The sequence below is a fragment of the Ambystoma mexicanum genome, chromosome 5q (genome assembly GCF_040938575.1).
Source record: "Ambystoma mexicanum isolate Mex_15411 chromosome 5q, UKY_AmexF1_1, whole genome shotgun sequence".
NCBI lineage: Eukaryota > Metazoa > Chordata > Amphibia > Caudata > Ambystomatidae > Ambystoma > Ambystoma mexicanum.
Genome location: NC_090933.1, coordinates 922,208,700 through 922,229,916, shown reverse-complemented (window position 1 = coordinate 922,229,916; position 21,217 = coordinate 922,208,700).

Sequence of the window (21,217 nt, the reverse complement as noted above, 5' to 3'; positions counted from 1 at the left end):
TGGAATCCCACTCAGGATAGAACGGGCAGGACCAGCGAGGGAACGAGGGCCCCCTCGGGGGTATTAAGGAAGGCATTTGAGGCTCTCGCCCTACATGACACCTGGCGAGCTAAGAATGGGGAACAGCAGGGCTTCACACACTACTCTCATTTTCATGACTCGCTTTCTAGAATCGATTACATTTGGGTCTCCACGACCCTCTTAGGGACAATCAAGGAAGTGGAGACGGGCTCCATTGTCCTTTCAGACCACGCCCCAATCACATTGTCCCTAGTGCTGAAAACCAGGGGGCAGCGGAGTATGGACCTGGCGCTTCCCCTCGGAACTTATACAAGATCCTGTGCTCGTCGATGAAATCCAGGAGAAGATTGATATGTATTTCACTGAAAACGACACAGGCATTACTCCACAGGAGACGGTAAGGAATGCCTTCAAGGCGGTTTTGCGGGGTGAACTTATAGCCTTAAAGTCCAAGAGAGACAAACAAATGGCGCAGTGGGAAAGGGACCTCCAATCACAACTGCGAGACGCACAAAAGGAAGCAGCGGACAACCCTAGTAGAGCCAAGAGGAGAGCAATGCAGCACATCCAGGGTCAACTGGACCTCCTCCACAAACGGAAGGTCGGACAGGCACTCCTGAGGACAAAGCAAAAGTACTACATCCTTGCCAACAAAGCAGATGCCTTGCTCGCCCGACAACTCCAAGAGACGACCAGGGAGAGATCTATTCTGGCATTGGTGGACCCCTCGGGTGCACGAAAAACAACCAACGACGAAATGGGTGAAATTATGAGAACTTTTTGTCAGGACCTCTATACCACCGATAACCCGGACGAGATAGAGCAGGAAGCTTTCCTCCAGAATATAACCCTTCCAAGACTATCGGGGGAAGCCCGAGAAGCACTAGATCAAGCCATCACACAGGAGGAAGTGCTACAAGCTATCAAACAACTCCCCAAGAACAAAGCTCCGGGCCCAGACGGGTGTAACGCTCACCTGATTCCCACGGAGGCGCAGGTCTGGCTTCGAGTGCTGATGCTTCTTCAATGGTGAAGCGCAGGACTCTGACGATGGACAAGAAGGGCCCTCTACTCTGGCTTCTCCGGCTTGCAGGAATATTCCCCTGTGCGTGAAAAGGGAGTATTACCTTCTGACTGAGTTATGCTCAAGCCTCCCACTCTCTTCCAACCCTCCACGATACCCTTCCACGATTCCCCGTGAAGGCTCACCTTAGGGTCAGGAAGGATGAGCTCTCCATCCTGCTTCTGATGCAGGGGCGCGTTGAAACCCACTTACTTCACTGGATTGAGGATTGATGGGAGTTCAGGTAAGCTTGACTATTCAGGTAAGGCTCTGTAAAAGTTCAGTTGCAAGTTCAAAAGTCCAAGCTTAATAATAATGTTCATTGTCTTTTTGCAGCAAGCGCTAATGCTTATGTCTTTTTTCCCCTTAGGGGCCGGGGTTCGGAATGCCGGAGATATGGTGCCGACCCGAAGTGAAACGTGCAGTTCCAGTTCCAGTAAATGGCAGGTTAGTTCTGGATGAGCGCTCGGGAACTGTCTTTGCATATGCTCATTCAATGTCTTTGTCTTTTTTCCCCATAGGGGCCGGGGTCCGGAAAATGTCTGGAAGCGGCAAGACCCGAAATGAAATGGGAATGACCCAACAGGTAAGTCTTATTCCCTTCTTTCTCTCACCTCTTATTCTTGTCTTTTTCTCTAGGCTCTGGGAAGTGGCTGTGTATCCGGATGATCGCTGCTGAAGATGGAGGAACCCAGGAAAGGTGAGTGAAATGCAGCGCTGCAGCGATCGTAACGAAATGCTTTTAAAAATAATGTCTTCCCTTTCAGGATTGTCGGTGATATCTCCGTGGTGCAGATTTAGCTGGTAAGGTCTCTTGTCTCCCTTTGCAGGTGACCCAGGATGCTGACAGGCGTGGCTGAAGTCCAGATGCAGGAGCTGACACAGTGAGCGTCCAGCTGCGAGGAGCAGAACAACGCGAAGCGTGATTTGCTGATCGGGTGTGGTTTAAATAGCTTTGGAAGAAGTTCCAAAAGTGTATCCTTCCTCTGATCAGGTATGTATCCTTCCCCGACCACACCCGGGTGGAAAGTAATCCCACAGGTAAAGTAGTTCCATTCAGGCCTCAAGAGGGCCTGGATGTGGCAGCATGCTCTGCATCAGGTAAGTGCACATTAAAACACTTGAACACATGTCTAGCTTTATGAGCCTGGCGCCTAAGGCGCCAGGACAGGGGTCCAACATGAGCCTGTCTAGCTTTATGAGTCCTGGCGCATAAGGCGCCAGGACTGCGTCCAAAGGGCCCCAGCTTGGGCCCGCTGGCGCTCCCCTGGAGGAAATGATGCCTGCCTCTGGGGTTGCTGGGTCGGACCTGGCTCCTTGGAGGTAGGCATCATGACAACGGGTTCACTGAGGCATTTTACAAGAAATTCCGTAATATATTGGCCCCCAAACTCACGATGCTGTTTAACACCTTCAAATCCCGGGGAAACATCATGCCCTCAATGAATGAAGCAAAACTGGTGCTCTTTCTGAAGCCGGACAAAGACCCTACCATCCCCGGGTCATATAGGCCAATTGCCCTAATAAATTTGGATGCAAAGCTTTACACTAAAATTCTGGCTAATAGGCTGACGGCACACTTGCCCCTCCTGGTGGATGCGGACCAGGCAGGCTTTGTCCCCATGAGGAAAACGGCAGATAACACCAGGAGAGTGTGCCACATAATAGAAAAATCGGAACGCACAAATATAGAGGCCATTCTAGTAGCGCTCGACGCAGAAAAAGCATTCGACTGAGTTGAATGGTCGCAACTCTTTCGCACAATGGCACATATGGGCTTCGGGACTCTTACTTGAGGATGATAAAGTCGAACTATAAAAGCCCCACACTAAGAATAGTGGTCAACAGCTTCCTGTCCAATACCGTAACACAGATGAGAGGCACCAAACAAGGATGCCCATTGTCCCCCCATCTGTATGCCCTGTTCCTAGAACCCCTCCTAGCGAAGATACGACAACAACACCTGATTAAAGGGATGCAGATGGGGGGAATAGAGCACAAAACCATGGCATTCATCGATGACCTGCTGCTGGCCCTGATGGATGCCTCCAGATCTCTGCCCACGCTCATGTCAGAGCTGGAGACGTTCGGTGCCATTTTGGGCCTCAAAATAAACAAAAGCAAGTCTGAATTTCTGAATCTGTCGGCTGACACAGCGATCACAGCATGGCTGGCACAGCTACAAGGAATGAAATTGGCACAGAAAACATAACCTACCTCGGAGTTAAAATCACCCCTAAAATAACGGAACTGTATACAGCAAACTATCCGAAATTACTCACCCACCTGCAAAAACTGTTAATGAGATGGACACCTATGTCGACATTGTGGTGGGGACGAATCTCAGCGGTAAAAATGACAGTTCTCCCTAAAGTACTGTACTATTTTCAAGCCCTTCCAATCAAGCTTCGTAAATCGTTTTTTCGCTCCTTAAACAAAATGACATCAGCATATGTGTGGCAACACAAAAAACCAAGAGTAGCAATGACCACGATGACAGCTGCAGTGAATGAAGGAGGCCGGGCATTTCCACACTTCAAGAGGTACCATGAGGCAGCATAACTGCGGGTGATTAAGGAGTGGGTGGCCGACCTCCCACAACCTAAATGGGCGACTCAGGACATAGCGGTGGCGGGGGGCCTGCTCTCAAATCTCTTATGGTCCCACAAACGTATAAACATGTGAATACCAGGATAAGCGAGATAATGAGCGCCTCTCTCGACGCTTGGGATTCTGCAGTCAAGAGAGGAAACCTAACAACACACCCATCCCCGTTCACACCACTGTTCCACAATCCCAACTTTCCACCAGGGATGGATCCGAGGGCCTTCACCTCCTGGGAACAGGTAGGCTGTACTAGGATTGGAAATATGTATAAAGCCCGATCACTTAGGTCATTTGAAGACTGTGTTCAAGACCTGGGAGTGTCGAAAGCTGAGAGATACCGATATGTCCAGCTGAGCCACTGGCTATCCACCCCGATCAACGAGGAGGCTGGAAAAAGAGACCTCACAAAATTTGAAACCTATGTAATAACAGATCCAGGAACGCGCAAACTGATATCTAATCTGTACGCCCATCTGAACTCACAAGGGGAAGAGGTAAGATGGGCGTACAGATTAGATATCAGTTTGTGCGCTCCTGGATCTGTTATTACATAGGTAAAATGGATATACATGACGAAATGGGAGGCGACGCTAGGGATGGAAATACCGTGAGCACATTGGAAAGAGGTGTGGCAAAACATCACTACACTGACGAGATCCATCCACCTGCGTGAAATGTGGCAAAAAGTGCTGGTACAATGGCACCTAACGCTGCAGAGACTAAAAGAGTAAAAGTAATGTATCCCAATATGGATGGACTCTGTTGACGGGGATGCCACCAGGAAGGAGATTGGAAACATATCTGGAGGACGTGTCCGCACATTGCACCCTTCTGGAACGAGATCAATGCCCAAATTGGGAAGATGGTCCAGGGAGCCGAAAATCTTGGGGACAGAATATGGATGGTGGGCATGTGGGACCCTAGGCAGAGGACGTACACTAAACACCAGCGTAAAATAATAATGGTCTTGGTGGTAGCTGCCTGGTTGACGATAGCCCCAAATTGGAAGCAGCAAACGCCCCCGACACAGCTCCAGTGGCTTAGAAAGGTATGGCATTTTGTAACTATGGAGTGGATGTCATGTAAGTTGCAGGGGGCCACTGAATCAACATTGTCCCATTTCCCCCCGTCCTCCCCCTGCCCCCTCACCGGTTGTACAGTTCTTAGGTGGTCCACTGCTTCCAGTTTTCTTTCTGGAATTATCCTGTGAACATGTCCAGTATGTGGATTTCATGCGGGCACCATTGGAGCATGTAGTCGCTTTGTAGATATTCTATTGCTTCCCCCAAATCTGTTGCAAATCTTTGTCAGTCCCCTTGTACGTTGTAAGTGATTTTTTCCATTGCCACATAAGTCCATATTCTGTGCAGCCATTCTTGTTTGGTTGGGGGGGACTTTTGTTTCCATTTTTGTGCAATTGTTAGCCAGGCTGCTATAAGGAGACCCATGAAATTTCTCTTTTGTGTTTTTGTAAGTGTCCTGTCTCTCGCGTCCCACATACCGCACATCCACACTTCCTCTCCTAGGTTCGCCGCTTCCTTAAAGATGTTTTGCATTTGTGATTTCACCTCTGACCAGAAGGGTTGCAGTTCCTTGCAGTCCCACCAGATATGTCTCCAATTTCCTATTGTGTTGCATACTCTCCAACAGTTTGGATGTGCAGTGTTGAACATTCTGTGGAGTCTTTCTGGGGTGTAATGCCATTGTATCGTTATTTTTGTCCATGCTTCTCTTGTTTGGATTGCCCGTGTCCATTTGGGGATTATTTGCCAGATATATGTCCACTGTTCCCTCGTGATGTGTTTCCCTAAAGTAGTTTCCCATTTCTTCATGTACAGCCATGATATATTTTCGGTTTGGGCGTTTATGAATCTGTATAAGGTGGAAACAAATTTCTTTTCTCCCGTTTGGGTCATCATGTACGTCTCGAATGGTGTAAGTGTTCTGGTCAATGCGTGAGTTATTCTTGGCGTATTGAGCCAGTGAAAGAGCTGATTGTATTGGTATCTGTACTTTTCCGTTAGACCCAGTAGGTCTTGGCATTCGGGAAATGTTCTGATATGTTGGCCTGTAAACATATCTCCCACTTTTGTGCACTCTGCTGATCTCTACTTCTGGAACGCTCCTTTTTCGGCCCCCGGAGGGAATTCTGGGTTGTCTGGGATTGGTATGAAGGGGGCAGGTTCTATCGTGAGAGTTCCCTTCTTTGTCGCTCTGTCCCACACTTCCATGGTGGAGCTCATAATCTCACTTATTTTGAGGTTTTGGTGTCTGTGCTCAGGTTTAGTCCATAGTAGTTGGTGCAGGTTTGTTCTTGCTATTGCTCTGTCCTGTGCCTCCCACCATTTGTCTGAGGTGTTGGTGATCCATTCGTTTAGGACCCACAGTTGTGCAGCCTCATAATATTTCTTAAAGTGCGGGAGCGCCATTCCTCCATCTGTTTTTTGTGCTGTGAGCGCTTGTTGCGAAAGTCTTGGTGTTTTGTTTTGCCATATGTATTTTGTAACGATTTTGGTGAGAGACTTAAAGAACATCGTCGGAATCCGTATGGGGAGTGCCTGGAAATAGTACATCAGTTTGGGGAGTATTGTCATCTTAATGACTGTTATTCTGCCCCACCAAGATATTGCCAACGGGTTCCATCTGTGCAGATCCCTTTGTATGTTTTCTAGGAGTTTCGGCTAGTTCCCTGTGAAGAGGTTCTTTATCGTGGGTGTCAGTGTGACTCTGAGGTATCTCACCCCGTCTTCCGCTGATTGTAGGTGGAGTTCTTCCGTCTTTCTGTAAATCTCTCTTTTGTCCCCCGCCAGGACCATTATTATTCTGCTTGTTAATTTTTAGGCCTGATATTGCTCCAAAATCATCTATCTGTTGGATGAGGAGGGGGAGTGGCTTAGTTGGCTCTGTAATCGTCATCCTCATGTCATCTGCGTATGCCGCTGTCATGTGTGTTCGTCCTCCCATTTCTATTCCCTTTATGTCTGGGGCCGCTCTGATCTTTGCCAATAGTGGTTCAAGGAATATAGCGTATAGGAGTGGTGATAGAGGGCAACCCTGTTTGGTGCCCCTTTCTATTCTGATTGTGTCCGAAAGTTCTCCGTTTACTGCTATTCTGGCCGTTGGTGAGTTGTAATTGGCTCGAATCATGTTTATGTATGTGTTCCCCATGCCCATTTTTTTTAGCGTCGCAAAAAGCATGGTCCATTCCACTCGGTCAAACGCTTTTTCCGTGTCCACTGACAGGATTGCTGCTGGAGTTCTCATGATCCCGACTTTCTCTATAAGGTGTACTACTACTAATGTTGTTGTGGGTTTTTCTGTTTAGGATGAATCCCGACTGTTCCTGATGGATTAGTTTGGGGAGTAGGGGTGAAAGCCTGCTGGCCAGTATTTTTGTGTAGAGTTTGGCGTCTATGTTGATTAGGGCTATGGGGCGATAGGAGCTCGGGTTTTCTGGGTCCTTCCCCTTCTTGTGGAAAACTAGTATCTTTGCCTCGTTCATTGAATTCGTGATATTGGACGTCTCCTTAAAGGTGTTGAAGAGGTCTGTTAGAGTAGATGTTAATAGATCCGCATAAGTTTTGTAGAAGGCTGCTATGTAGCCATCTGGTCCTGGCGCTTTGTTTTTTGGTAGTTCTTCGATTGCCCTTGCCACCTCATCTGATGTTATTGGATTGTCCAGTGCCATTTGTTCGTCTTTTCTTATTGTTGGCAGGGTTATTTCATGCAGAAAGGCTGCTTGTTTCTCTTCGGTCGGTCTCTGTGTTGTGTATAGTGTCTGATAAAAGTTCCTGACTATCTCTTTAATATCTTTTGTTTGCGTTTTCTTCATTCCTTGTCCGTCTTTTAGCATTTGTATCGTTTGGTTTTGCTGTTTGCCTTTTAGTTGTCTTGCTAATAGTTTATCTGCCTTATTTGATTTCATCGCATACCAGTGTTTTGTGTAGAGAAGTAGCGCTTCCGCTCTTCTGGTTCTTAGCAGGTCGATCTGACTCTGGACGTGGCGATATGCCCTTTTTATTTTCTGAGACGTGTTCTTTGTCATTTATTCTCTTATTTCTTCCAGTTTTTTCTCTAGTTCGCTTTCCCATTTGTATGCTTGCTTGTCTTTTTGTGCCTTCAATGCTATTATTTGTCCGCGAATCACCGCTTTGAGGGCCTCCCAGACCGTGGATGGAGAGACCTCCGGGGAGTCGTTCTGGTCTAGATATTCCACAATCTTCTCTCTGATTGTGTCCTTCAGGAGCGGGTCTTGTAGGAGTTCTCTAGGTAACACCCAGCGCCAGAGGGCGGAGCGTCTCCTTATTTTTGGAAGCGTTATCCATAGTGGGGCATGGTCTGATAGTGATATTTGACCTTTTTCGATGTCCTGGATCTCTCCTATTAGGCTTCCTGTGGCCCATATATAGTCTATTCTGGAGCTTGTGTTGTGTACATGGGAGTGGTATGTGTATCCCTGAGAAGTTCCTCTGATTCTGCGCCACACATCTTCTAGTGCCATCCTATTCATCATCTGTTTTAACGCTGCCGACGGAGTCCCCTGGTGGGTGTTTTTCGGATCTGAGCGGTCTACCTTCTGGTTCCATGCTAGGTTGAAGTCTCCTGTTAGTATCACTTCTCCTTCTGTGAAGTGTTCTAGTTTGTGCATTGTGTCTTTGATGAAGCCATCCTGGCCCGTGTTTGGGGCGTATAGGGTTGCTAGGGTGAGATGGCTATTTTCTATCTGGGCTTTCACGAATAGGTATCGACCTTTTTTGTCTGCCAACGTGGCCTTAATTCGTGCGTTGAGGTGTGTGGCGAAGGCTATCATGACTCCTTTCTTTTTCTCTTCGTCGTTGGATTGGAGGATTTGGTTGTAGCCTCTGATCCAGATTAGTCCCTTCCTTTTTTTCTGTATGTGCGTTTCTTGAAGCGTGATGATATCAAACTTCTCCCTATGTAGGAAGTGTTCGGTTTTTTTCCTTTTAACTGGCGTGTTCAGCCCTCTGATGTTGTGTGTTAGAATTTTCAGCCCCATTCTTTCGTTTGTGGTTTCGGTGCCCTTTGAGTATTATCGTGTAGGACGCAGTGGTGTGCCATCTTTCCTGGTGAATAACTCAGTTTCCCTTTGAATTTTTCCCCCAACTTCCCCCCCATTTCCCTCCCTCTGTCACCCCCAACTTTTTCCCTGAGGAGGGCACTGGGCCCTATGGTTGCTCTGGCGTTCCGCCTTTGCTCCATGCCCTCTAACTGCCAGGAATATACGTTCACAGGGGATCCTAAACCTTGCTAAAGTTCCTTGTTCCACAGGTGTCCCTTGGCTCGGCCGTCATCGTCTATTCACCTGATCCTCCATTGTTTATTGCCTTATTTTATTGTCTCACCCTCCTTTTTAGCTCGTTCCAGTTCTTCATTTCTAGGGTAGATTTAGTTGGTCTCAGCTGTGCCGGATTGGAGTATTGTCTTTCGTTTCGTCGTTTGCCATCCCCTCTGTTCTCTTCTTTGTCTTTGCGGTTCTTTATCGATTGGGGGTTCCATTTCCTGATCTGGGAGTCCCAGAATCTGCTGTCCTTCCTCACATGTAGTGACGCGATATTGCCTTTCCTCCCAAGTGAACAGGATACCGAAGGGAAATGTCCATTTATATCGTATTTGTTTCTCCGTGAGGAATTTGGTTACTTGGTGCATCTCTCTTCTTTTTCTGAGCGTGGATTGAGCCAGATCTTGGAATAGTTGGATTTCTTTGCCATTCATTCTTATCTGTTGAACCGTCCTGGCTTTCCTGAGGATCTGTTTTTTTTGTGTGGATCGTGTTAGGACCACCAGAACATCTCTTGGGCAGGATCCGGGCTCTCCGGTTCTTCGTGGGCCTACTCTGTGAATTCTGTTGATTGGGATCTCTTCTCCGGAGTCGTCCGTTATTATGTCTTGGAACACCTGTTGTACTGCAGTGCGTAGATCCTTGTCCTCTACCGTTTCCGCCATGTTCTTAATCCTAATATTCGATCTTCGGGATCTATTTTCCAGATCTTCACATTGAGATTCTAGTTCTAGTGCCAGGCGTGCTATGGGATCTTGCGCTTCGCCTTGTTGGAGTGTTTCCTCGTCTATGTTTTGGACCGTCCTTTCTAGTTTTTCCGTTCTTTCTTCTAGATTTCCTATGCCCTTTTTCAATTCCTGAACTGCGTGTCTCATTTCCCCCTCCATGTTTTCAAACTGAGCTTGTGTGGAGGATATGAATTGGTCTTGAAATTCCTTGAACCAGGATTCATTTCATCTTTTGTGGCCATTTCTGTCTCTTCTTCCTGGTCTGGAGCGTCTCCCCCATTACTTTTCTGTTTGTTAGTCTGCTTCGTCGATATTTTGTCCACTCCCCAGATTTGGGTCAGTTCCTGGTCCTGTCTGGGTCTGTTGTTGTGCTCAGATGGAGGCTGAATCCCGTGCCGAGTTCTAGGTTTTGGCATGTGTGTGTCCTTTTGAGGGCAGGTGCTCACCTCTGTGTGCCCTCCTTTTCTGTATTTCTCAGGAGCCTGTCTGGGATCTTCCGCTTTTTGGTCTTTTACTTCGGCTTCTTTGACTCTGTGTGCCAGACCACCACAGGCATTGGGTCTACGGTGACTCCATGCTCCTTCTTGGAGGTTCCGGATAGGCCCTTGTGGTACTCTTGTGAGGAAGGCTCCCCCGCTTTACGTGGTTTGATTGTATGTCTTCGTGAGAGCCCTGGGTTCTTGCTGTGCCCCTTGGATTGATTAGAATTCCCTTCTGTCTGGGCGGGCGTGCGGTCGCCCCACTGCGGCTTTATGGGTTGAGGGGAGCTCGAGATCTCGACCCTGTCGGTGCGCGTCTTGATTCTGCCTCCTTTGGTGTTGCGGGCAAGGCCCGCTATCGTTGGTCGGCTGGGCGCGAGGGGTAGGGCCCTCTTCCTTGTGTACGGGCCAACGTCCTCTCTGGGTGTGTAGTTTATAATCTGGGCTTCTCAAGCCTTCTGGAGTGCGATTTGTTATTGGGGGTCCTTCCCTGGTGACCCGTGACTTTCCACCCGAGGGGTGTTTTAGGGGGGGGGCTTGGATTCTGACTCTGCCTGACTCCCCCCGCCTCGTACCTGCGTGTCTCTTGTCCGGCGCCTCTGGTGGGAGCCTCCGCCTTCCCGCTTCTCTCCGATCGAGGCCGTCTCCGGTGTCGTCCTCTCCTGCCTGTTCGGCGCCTTCACTTCTCCGGGCCGCTTCCTGGTCTGGAGCTCCTGTTCGGATGGTGGCTGTCCTCGAGTCCCGGTCCGGGCTCCTACGCATCCGGCTTCCCTCTACTGCGTAGGTGCCTTCACACGGCCTCTGCTCGCTTATGCCTGGATCGCGGTGCCGGTAGGTCTTGAGTTCTTCTCCTTGCGTGTATCTATCACCTGGCTCCGGCTGTTGGGGGGACCGTCTGGTGGACTTTTTCCCGCAAATTGGGCCTGTCCCGATGTTCGTGCTGCTGGAGTGTTTCGGGGACGGGCCTCCGATTCCAAAGGGTCCTTTACGGCAGGCTCGCACGACGGAGCTCAAGTTCCCGGGTTTCACCTTCAGCCGGGTGTAGGTGGGAGGTTACTCTTCGGAGGATCGGTGTCTGCTTTATTGCATTTCTTCTTTGTGAGGTGGCCCGAGCTGGGTGACGGAGCACCGCTCATGCACGTCTGCCCGGCTCGGCCGTCATCTTGGAATCGCCACTGAAGACTTTCAATCAGACTGGGGCCAGGTTCTCCAATATCTACAGAGCGACTACATGCTCCAATGGCGCTCCACAACATTCGTATTCTGAACATATTTTGAAACTGTAGTCCCATGCAATCTATGAATAGTTGGTACCCTTGCTGAAGTCGTCCTGAGTCCCTGGGGTTGAAAAGGGAGGGGGAAGGGGGAGGAGGGATTGGGTGTTCTTTTTGGATTGCATTGAAGCGAATTATCTTGTTATACTTTAAAATCAATAAAAAGATACTAAAAATAAAAAATAAAACAAGAGATGGGCTGTTGCACAATTTCGGCACAACTGAAGCAACTACAAAATAATTGCAGAATGAATTATACTTGTAGTTGAGAAAATAAGAATTTCTTCAAAATGCTGTGCCAAACTAGCAAACATCCTGGATATAAACTGGACAGTTTAAAGGGACTTTCAATTATTCAGTAGTTTAATTGGCCTGGAAGCAGAGCTCCTTTAGGTAATGTTATTAGTGGACTTTGATTTGGAAAAGTACTGATCACATGTCTAGTCATCTAATTATTTATACACACTACGTATACTTATTTACTGATGTGTCTGCCTCCGTCTACTTCAAATAAAAAGCTCCACATTTGAAATGTGCTACTAACAAAATACGCTCTTCATTACAAAGGGATGTGTTAAAAATGTATGTGTCAAACCCTTAGTAAGATGTTGGCACTACAGTGCCATAGCACTATTACTCATCGGCATCCTTCCTTATCTTCATAACAGCTGTGCTGGGGTCCCTGGGGAATAACAAGGGTTCGTGAGCGACATACCTCAATTGCATGAGGGCTGGTTGAAGCCCAGTTAGCCGATGAAGAGTGTTGCATGTCTGCTCCTCTTCACATTATCTGCCTAACCCATGGGTCCTACTATATACTACGCGTCCGTGATGAATCCCCCTTCATCCCCCCCAAAATTACTTTTGATCTGCCACTACACTGACTGACCACCACCATACCAGTCTTGGCAGGGCCTAGGTGCCACGCATTGCTTTGCTTGACTGGGAGCCAGTATTGGTATAGCAACAACGGTTGTAATGATGCCCTCCCTTATCGGGAAGATAGCTCAGGAGCAACATGCTTGCCTTGGAAGCAAGACGACATGGAGCACCACAGGTTCGATCCGCTGGCCCGCGCTTAGAAACCTCTGGGTATTAAGCGTATTATAAATAACGTATCATATATCATACGGAGTGGTGTCAGAGTGGACGCAGTCTGTGCAGTCTCTGTTCTTTTTGTGCTGGAGCTGCTGCCAGTAGTCTTTCTACACTACCCATTACTACCCATTACTTTGGAGGAGGAGCGTAAAAGAACTGAGGAAGTCCATGGAGCGGAGCGGAGTGGTGTCAGAGTGGACACAGTCTGTGCAGTCCCTGTTCTTTTTGTGCTAGAGCTGCTGCCCTTAGTCTTTCTACACTAACCATTACTTTGGAGGAGGAGCGTATAAGAACTGAGGAAGTCTGCTGAGCGGAGTGGTGACAGAGTGGACGCAGTCTGTGCAGTCTGTTCTTTTTGTGCTGGAGCTCCTGCCAGTTGTCTTTCTACACTACCAATTACTTTGGAGGAGGAGCGTATAAGAACTGAGGAAGTCCGCGGAGCGAAGTGGAGTGGTGTCAGAGTGGAAGCAGTCTGTGCAGTCCCTGTTCTTTTTGTGCTGGAGCTGCTGCCGGTAGTCTTTCTACACTACCCATTACTTTGGTGGAGGAGCGTATAAGAACTGAGGAAGTCCGCGGAGTGGTGTCAGAGTAGACACAGTCTGGGCAGTCCGTGCTGCCGTGCGGCGGGGGCCGGGCGGGAGGCCCTCCTCAGCCCCTCCTCACCCCTGCTTCCTTCACCCTCCAGGTAAAACCTGTAAAACTTCCACAACTGCTATTTTTATCTAACAACCTGACAGTAACAAGCAAGACATTCATCCGTACAGGATTCTTGTGCACGTATGTTGTGATTTCTCTGGCATAGGAAATAATCCCTTCGGTTCACAGCAAACCATGCCTACTTGTTTCAAAAACTGTTTTGTGAGCTTGGAGGCTCATCGGAAACTTGTGCAGCGACTGCAGGCTTTTGGCCTTGGAGCCGCACGAGTTGACAACAGCTTGCTTCGTGAGCTAAGTGTACTAAGCCTCCGTGCTACGTGCCTTGCATGGTGTTTATCATTCATGCACATGCGGCGGAAGACTTTTGGAACTAGGTTCCTTTGATTCTGGCGCGTGAATGACACTTTAACGCACATGATAAACTTGATGCATTGAAAGTCAAGATTCTATTTTCTATTTAATCATCTAGTCAAGCATTTGGGGGCTGTTAAGTGTGTTTGACGCTTAAAGCCAAACTAAAGAAAAGAGATCCATCCATTAACCAAAGGCATTAACATCATAGGTTAGCAGCCATAATGAAGCTGCGGAGTAACCCAATACAAGATGATCTGAAAGCCCCGGAATGGGAAGAGCCCGAAACGATTAACAGTTCCCTTGCTAGTGGCTCTGAAGAATCTCATGTAACCATCAGGAGTGATCTGCCACCAGTTGTCGGCGAACAGCAGGTGCAAGCTCAAGGTCATGTAGATTCCACCCACTCAACACCTGCACGAATCTTTGGAGTACAAGAAGATGAGCCAACCATGGCTGAAAACTGGAAATGAGGGCTAGAATTTACCATTACAACAACAAAAATACCAAAAAAAAAAATGGAGGAGCACTTTGGCAAAAAAAGACCATCAAGTGTAGTTGACTCAACTGGGGTCTATGAACATATGCCAAGTCCTAACAAAAGACCCAGAAGAAACAGCGGTTTGGCGAGGATACAGCTAGACCTGGACATAAGTGATCAACTGTTGGGAAAACTGGATCTTTCTGGTCCTGGGAAAATTCAAGAGTTATCGAAAACTGGCGATGAAGAAAACTTGGCAGAAGTACAAACATCTTTGGACATAAGGGATCAGCAAGTAGAATTGACTCAAGTTGGAGCTCACTCTAATGAAAATACTTTGAGTGCACTCAACTATGTGCTAAATTCCCTAGTTTCTGTCTTTGAATTGTTAAAAGGTGAAGTTCAGTCTCAAACTGGCTCCCTGCTGGAATTGATAAGGGAAGTAACCTCATTAGATGGAGCGGTGGTTAGTTGCTTTCATGTCGTCAATACAGATCTTATGCAGAAACTGCAGGAGCTGAAACTCGAAACTGTGAAACAAGGTCTGGATCTTTCAGCCATTCAAAGATCATTGGCCGCTAAAGACAAATTTGAGGAAGCAGACAGAAAATGCAGCAGGAGTTATTGGCACAATTACAACTTTTAAATTAAAAAAAAACATGAACCAACCCAAAAACAATGTGAGGAGGAAGAAACCTCACAGATGGACGAAACCACACTTTCAGAGTCAGTGCTGGAAGAGTTTCGGAGACTGGCCAAAGAAACTGACAAGCCCAAAGAACCTCTTGAGGAGTGGCTGCGGTAAGAATAACTGGAGGGAGCAGAAACGAGGAGCCGGCCAAAAAAGGGAAAGGGTAAGTAAAATAAGAGGGGAGCAGAGAATAGTAAGTAGTAATGGATGAGCAGACACGAGAAAATAAGCCAGGAAGTGACTCTGAAAGTGTGGTTTCGTCCATCTGTGAGGTTTCTTCCTCCTCACATTGTTTTTGGGTTGGTTCATGTTTTTTTTTAATTTAAAAGTTGTAATTGTGCCAATAACTCCTGCTGCATTTTCTGTCTGCTTCCTCAAATTTATCAACTACCCAACATCTTCGTCTGCTGTACAAAGGGACACCTGATACCTGAACTTTCCAAGGGTTTTTTTTTTAAACACTTTATTTTTGGATCAAAGGCATACAAGTATATCAAAACAGTTCAGAAACAGTAAATTAACATTCTTAATCAACCTCCCTCTCTTTCTGATGTTGACCAACAATGGACAAAGCGTCTTAGCCTCTGAAAGTTCTTCATTTTCCATTTTGTAATTCCCCAACCACTTTTCCCTTCTGTCTTCCCCTTCCCTTTCCCTCCCCCCTCCCTACTTTAACTAACACTTCAAAATACCATAACACATTACAGAGATCAACATATGAAAGGGTTCCATTTAGGATTAGTCCTGAGTTCATTCCTCCGTGCTGTTGTTATCCCTCATATGACATGTATACTCCTGAGAAGACGGGGTTTAAAAAAGAGGGCCTCTCTATCGCTCACACACTCGTGGAACGGGGACCAGGTCGTTAGAAATTTTTTATATTTTCCAGCCGTAAGTGCGCAGATTTTCTCCATGGCCATCACTCCCCAGATCTTGACCCACCACCATGCCACTATGGGGCCCTCCTCATTTTTCCAGTTTTGCGCTAAGGTCATCCTTGCAGCCGATGGCAAATGAGTAATGAGAGTGGTGGTCGCCCCGGACATTGCATATTTGCCCTCTATCGGGACACCTAATAGGATAGTTTTCGGAGACATCGGAAGTTCCACACCTGTGATATCTTTAATGTGGCCCAGAATCTCCTTCCAATAGACCGTTGCCTTGGGGCATGACCACCGCATGTGGATTAAGTCCCCTCTCTCTCCACAGTTTTTCCAGCAGAATGGCGAGTAGGTCTTGGTGATCTTATGTAAACGGTGTGGGGGCATACAGCACCTAAAGCACATTTTATAGGCGGATTCTTTAATCGTGGTGCATCTGGAGGCACCATGCGCTTGTGACCATATTTTGCACCACTCAACTTCCGTTATGGATTCCTGCAAGTCTCTTTCCCAGTTCACTTGATATGGGAGGCGATCTGACGTTTGGGAGTTTGAAAGAGGTTTATAGAGTCTGGTGATCCCTTTTTTGGTCTGGCCCTCCTGTAAGGTTAGTTCCAAGCCGGACGGTGATCGTGTGCCCGCTCTTTTCACCATGGGTTGAGTTATCCAATGTCTGATTTGCAAGTACCTGTATCACTCCCTTTCTCCTATACCAAACTTCTGCTGGCAGTCCGTGAAGTGCAGTGGGGAGCCATCTCTGTACATCTCTGCCAAAGTCAGGGTCCCCGCTTCATTCCATCCCTCCCAGTCTTTGCCTCGAAGGCCCGGGGTGAATTCCGGGTTATGTAGTATAGGTGAATATGGGCCCAGACCCGGTGGGATACGTTTCTGTTTCCTGGCTATATCCCAGCTCTGCAAGGACCCCTTTGTGGATTCCAGGAGGGCACCGCCACCTCCTCTGTGTTTAGCTTTCAGACCTAGGAGTGAGATCAGAGGGATTGTCATGCTTGATTGTTCTATTCTACACCATCCTTTGTGATGTTCGACCTTGGCCCATCGCAGCATAGGGGCTAGGTGTGCTGCCAATATGTATCTGCCCACGTCTGGTATTCCGAAGCCTCCCAAGAGCGGGGGTCGCATTAGGATACCCTTCTGGATCCTTGGCCTCTTGCCTTGCCATATGAATTTAACGATTGCTTTCTGTAGTTCTTTGATCTTGATTGGTGGGATGGGCACCGGGATTGAGCTTATCGCATAAAGTAGGTGTGGGAGTATGGTCATTTTTACTGCCGTGATGCGGGCAAACCACGATAATTCCTGGGATTCCCATTTGAGCATGTCTTCTTGTAATTGCTTCCATAAGGGAGTGATGTTCGCCTGGAAACGTTTTTGTTGGTTCTGTGGTGAGTCGTATTCCCAGGTAGTCAAGGGAGTCTTTCGCCCATGTCAATGGGTATGATTGCTCTAGCCTTGCTATCCTTTCCCTCTTCGCCGTGATGTTCATTACTTTTGATTTAGGGAAATTTATAGAGAATCCCGAGACTTGCCTGAATTCCTCTAATCTAGCCATTGCCCAGGGCATTGTGTTACCTGGATCACCCATGTAGAGAAAAATGTCGTCCGCATATAATGCAAGTTTATGACTTTCGGAACCTAGGGTCACGCCCTTGATGTTGGTTTCTATTCTGAACAGCGTGGCACACAATTCCGTTGCCATTGTGAATATCAGCGGGGACAGGGGACACCCCTGTCTCGTGCCTCTTCTGACTTTCATCAGTTCCGTTTTCTGGCCGTTGATCATGAGAGTTGTCGATGGGGTTTGATAGTTAGCTAGTACCATCTTGGTGAACACCGGGCCACAACCAAAGCGCTCCAGGATTAGAGACAGATAGTTCCAGTCCATACTGTCAAATGCATGGGAGGCATCCAAGGCAGCTATTGCAAACTCTTGTTGCGTCCTTCGCCCAGCGTTTATAACATCTATTGACCTTCTGATATTATCCTGTGTGTGACGGTCCGTGATGAATCCCGCTTGATCGTCATGTATTATATCTGGGAGTACTTTCATCAGTCGGGTAGCCAATATCTTCGCGTAAATCTTTGCATCAGTGTTCAATAGCGTTATAGGGTGGTAGCTTGTGCAGTTGCACGGATCCCTCCCGGGCTTCAAGAGCAGAATAGTTGTGGACTTTTCCATGTCAGACGTCACTCTCCCTTCTTCTCTGATAGTGTTATAAAGCTTTGTCAGTGGGCCGAGTAATTGGGTATGAAAGGTTTTATAGTAACCGTTACTGAAACCATCAGGGCCCGGTGTTTTGGTGGCTGGCAAGGCCGACATGGCGTCGTTGACCTCTTGCGCTGAGATTGTACTTCCAAGTACTGTCTTGTTCTGTTATTTGGGGACGGGGTAGAGAGCTTATATAGGCAATCTGCTGTGTGGGGTCAAGTTTTTCGGTGCTTAGGAATGTCTCATGGAAATGTTTTGTTATTCTTATTTTGTCTGGCTCTGCTGTGTGCGGTTTCCCATGTTCATCGCCCAATTGTACTATGTAGTTGCGGGCTTTATGCTTCCTCAGTTTCGCCGCTAGAAATCGGTTTGCCTTGCCCCCATGAATGTAGTAGGACTGTTTCGTGCGGAGTAGTGAAAGGGTCATCTGGTCCGCAGTATGATGATCGAGCTGTGCTCTAATCTTCCGAAGTACTCGCAGGGATTTCCTTGAGCGGCAAGTTTTATGTTGTATTTCCGCATTTTTCACCTCTGTTTCTAACCGATGAGTCACTATTGCTCTTTCTCGGTAGTATGCAGCTGCTTGTGACATGAGTTCACCCCTGACCACCACCTTCCCTGCATCCCAGATTGTCCCCCAGCTTGTTTCCCCATTGTCATTTTCTTTAAAATAGTTATTTATAGAGGTCTCAATTTGTGCTCTGAGTGCTATGTCTCTCAGTAGGACTTCATTCAGTCTCCAGGGTGGTTTACGTTTGTGGTCACCCTCCCTCCAAGCCACGCCCACTATCACTGGCGCATGGTCTGAGTGATATTCCACCCCAATTTCCACCCCAGTTATTTGTGGAATTAACGTAGTAGAGACAAGGATCATATCTATTCTTGAATAGCCCAGATGAACCGCCGAGTAGTGGGTATATTCCCTGCTGTCCCCTTGAAAGAATCGCCAGGTCTCAATGACTCCCATTTCCCTAAAAAACCGACCCAGTGCCTGTCTATTTCTTTGATCTGCGTTTGTGGGAGGGAGCGTTTTATCTAGGGCTGGGTCCATGACACAGTTGAAGTCTCCTCCAACTATTAATTGCCCCTCACACCAGCTGCCCAGTTTTCCCAGTAAGTTTGTTATAAACACATCTTGGCATTCATTGGGGGCATATAAGGCCAGGATTGTGTACATTCTACCTTTAATCAACCCTTTCAAACCCAGATAACAACCCTCTTTATCTCTACAAAGTTGGGTTTTTTGAAGGGCTAGTGCCCTCCCCATTAGTATGGCCAACCCCCTCTTTTTCTCCCCACAGGAGGCAAAGTATTGTTGCGGAAATGGTTGATGTGCCATACGCTTTTCATCTTTCGAGAGGAGGTGCGTCTCTTGCAGTATCCCTATCTCTGTCTGCATTTTTACCAGCCTATCGAGGATAACCCGACGTTGGAGAGTTCAAACCCTGGACATTCAGGGAGACTATATTTGATTCAGCTATGTATATTTAGGAGGAGAATATTTGCCAAGGGGTTTTTTATGCCTTCAGGCTTTTCCCCAGCCCTGGTTGTTCCGGAAAGGGTTCACCTGGTTGTTGACATTAGCTTCCACGGTGGCTTCATTTCGTGGCAGGCCATACCCACTTACAAAAAAAAGGAGTTTAAGGGAAAGGAGACTTCAAAGACCACAACAGGAAGAGCCTGATACAGGTGAGGAGGAGGAGGATCTATTACAAACCGAGGAATAGTTTGTTAATGCTGACAGTTTGCAACGCCTTACCCCACCAATGGCTATTGCCGAACAGATACATGAGCTTGTAGTAGCTGTACAGAGCCTCAACCTAGAGGTTCACAATTTAAAAAACGAAAATACGGTTTTGAAACAACAGGTTACTGCTCGGGAGGCTCAGACAACTGACTTAACACCCATGGTGCTTTCTTCAGGAAAGTATGATGGTACACCCAAAAAGTTAAAGTAGTTTATTGATGCCTGCCAGTTGTACTTTACGTTTCGACCCCACACTTATGAGTCTGTCCGCTCCCGTGTGGGATTCATGGGTTCTAATATGGTGGGTAACGCTTTATCCTGGGTAACCCCACTGGTCACCAACAATGATCCCGTCCTGCAGGACTATGACGGGTTTCTTCAAAGAGGGAAGGAAGCCTTTGAATGCCCCGAGATCACATTCACGGCATGTGAAGAATTAGTGGATGTACGCCAAGGATCCTCTGATCTGCTCACCTACACATCCACATTTAAACATCTCGCAATCGAAGACGGTTGGCCCGAACAGGCTCAATATGCTATAGTCCGGCGAGGGTTAAAAGAAGAGTTGAAAGACAAGCTAGCAAGAATCCCCCGACCAGCCACTTTTCCGGATTTAATAGCTGCAGTTCTTTAGATTGAGTATCGCCTCGGGGAACGAAGGGCAGAACGAAGAAGAGTCAGACCGCCACAACCTTCCATTCCTGCCTCCTCCTCACCTTTGCCTCCTAGAGTGAGACCACCCAGAGAAGAGCCAATGCAAATCAGTGCTGCAAGAGCCCCACTGTCTCCAGAAGAGAGGAAACATTGCAGAGAATCTGGTCTGTGTATGTATTGTGGCTCTGATAGACATCTCCTCAGGGCCTGTCCGGATGTACCACCTAGGCATTTGGGAAACGATCGCCCTCGGACCTACTAGGGACAGGTATCTGGGGGTCTTCAATAGGTCCCTACGTTTCCCTCTCTTTAACACCCTGACAGAGCGAAGAAGATTCTCGCCTTATGGTAGTGTGCATACAAATAACGGCAAAGCAACAGGTGTTTGACACCTTAGCGCTTATCGACTGCGGCGCAGCTGGCAACTTCATTGACACTCTATGGGCTGAGAAGACAGGATTGCGCCGTCTTCGCAGAAGAGAAGATCAGAAGGTGGAAGGAGTGGACGGTTCACCCCTTAGTTCCAGCCCAATCACCCATTCCACTGAACTCCTTCAGGTTCAAGTGTTATGTCACACTGAAGAACTTTCTTTTGACATAATCTGGGTAGCCCACTTTCCCGTTATTTTAGGCATAACCTGGTTAAGGAGACATAATCCCACCATTGATTGGGTCAAGAACACGCTGGCCTTTCATTCTTCCTATTGTCGTCATAAATGCCTTTCTGGAATATCACAAAAAATGTGCAAATACTCCCTACTGAACCTACTACTATCAGCAAGATTTGTTGCGTCCCACCCAAACTCAGTCGGTATAAAGAGGTCTTTATACACAATAAAGTCCTACACTTGTCCCCTCACCGTCCTAAGGATTGTGCTATAGATCTCGTTCCCAATGTCTTGGTGCCCTTTGGGCGTATGTTCGCCCTGTCCTTGACCGAGAAGAAGGCCCTAAGGAAA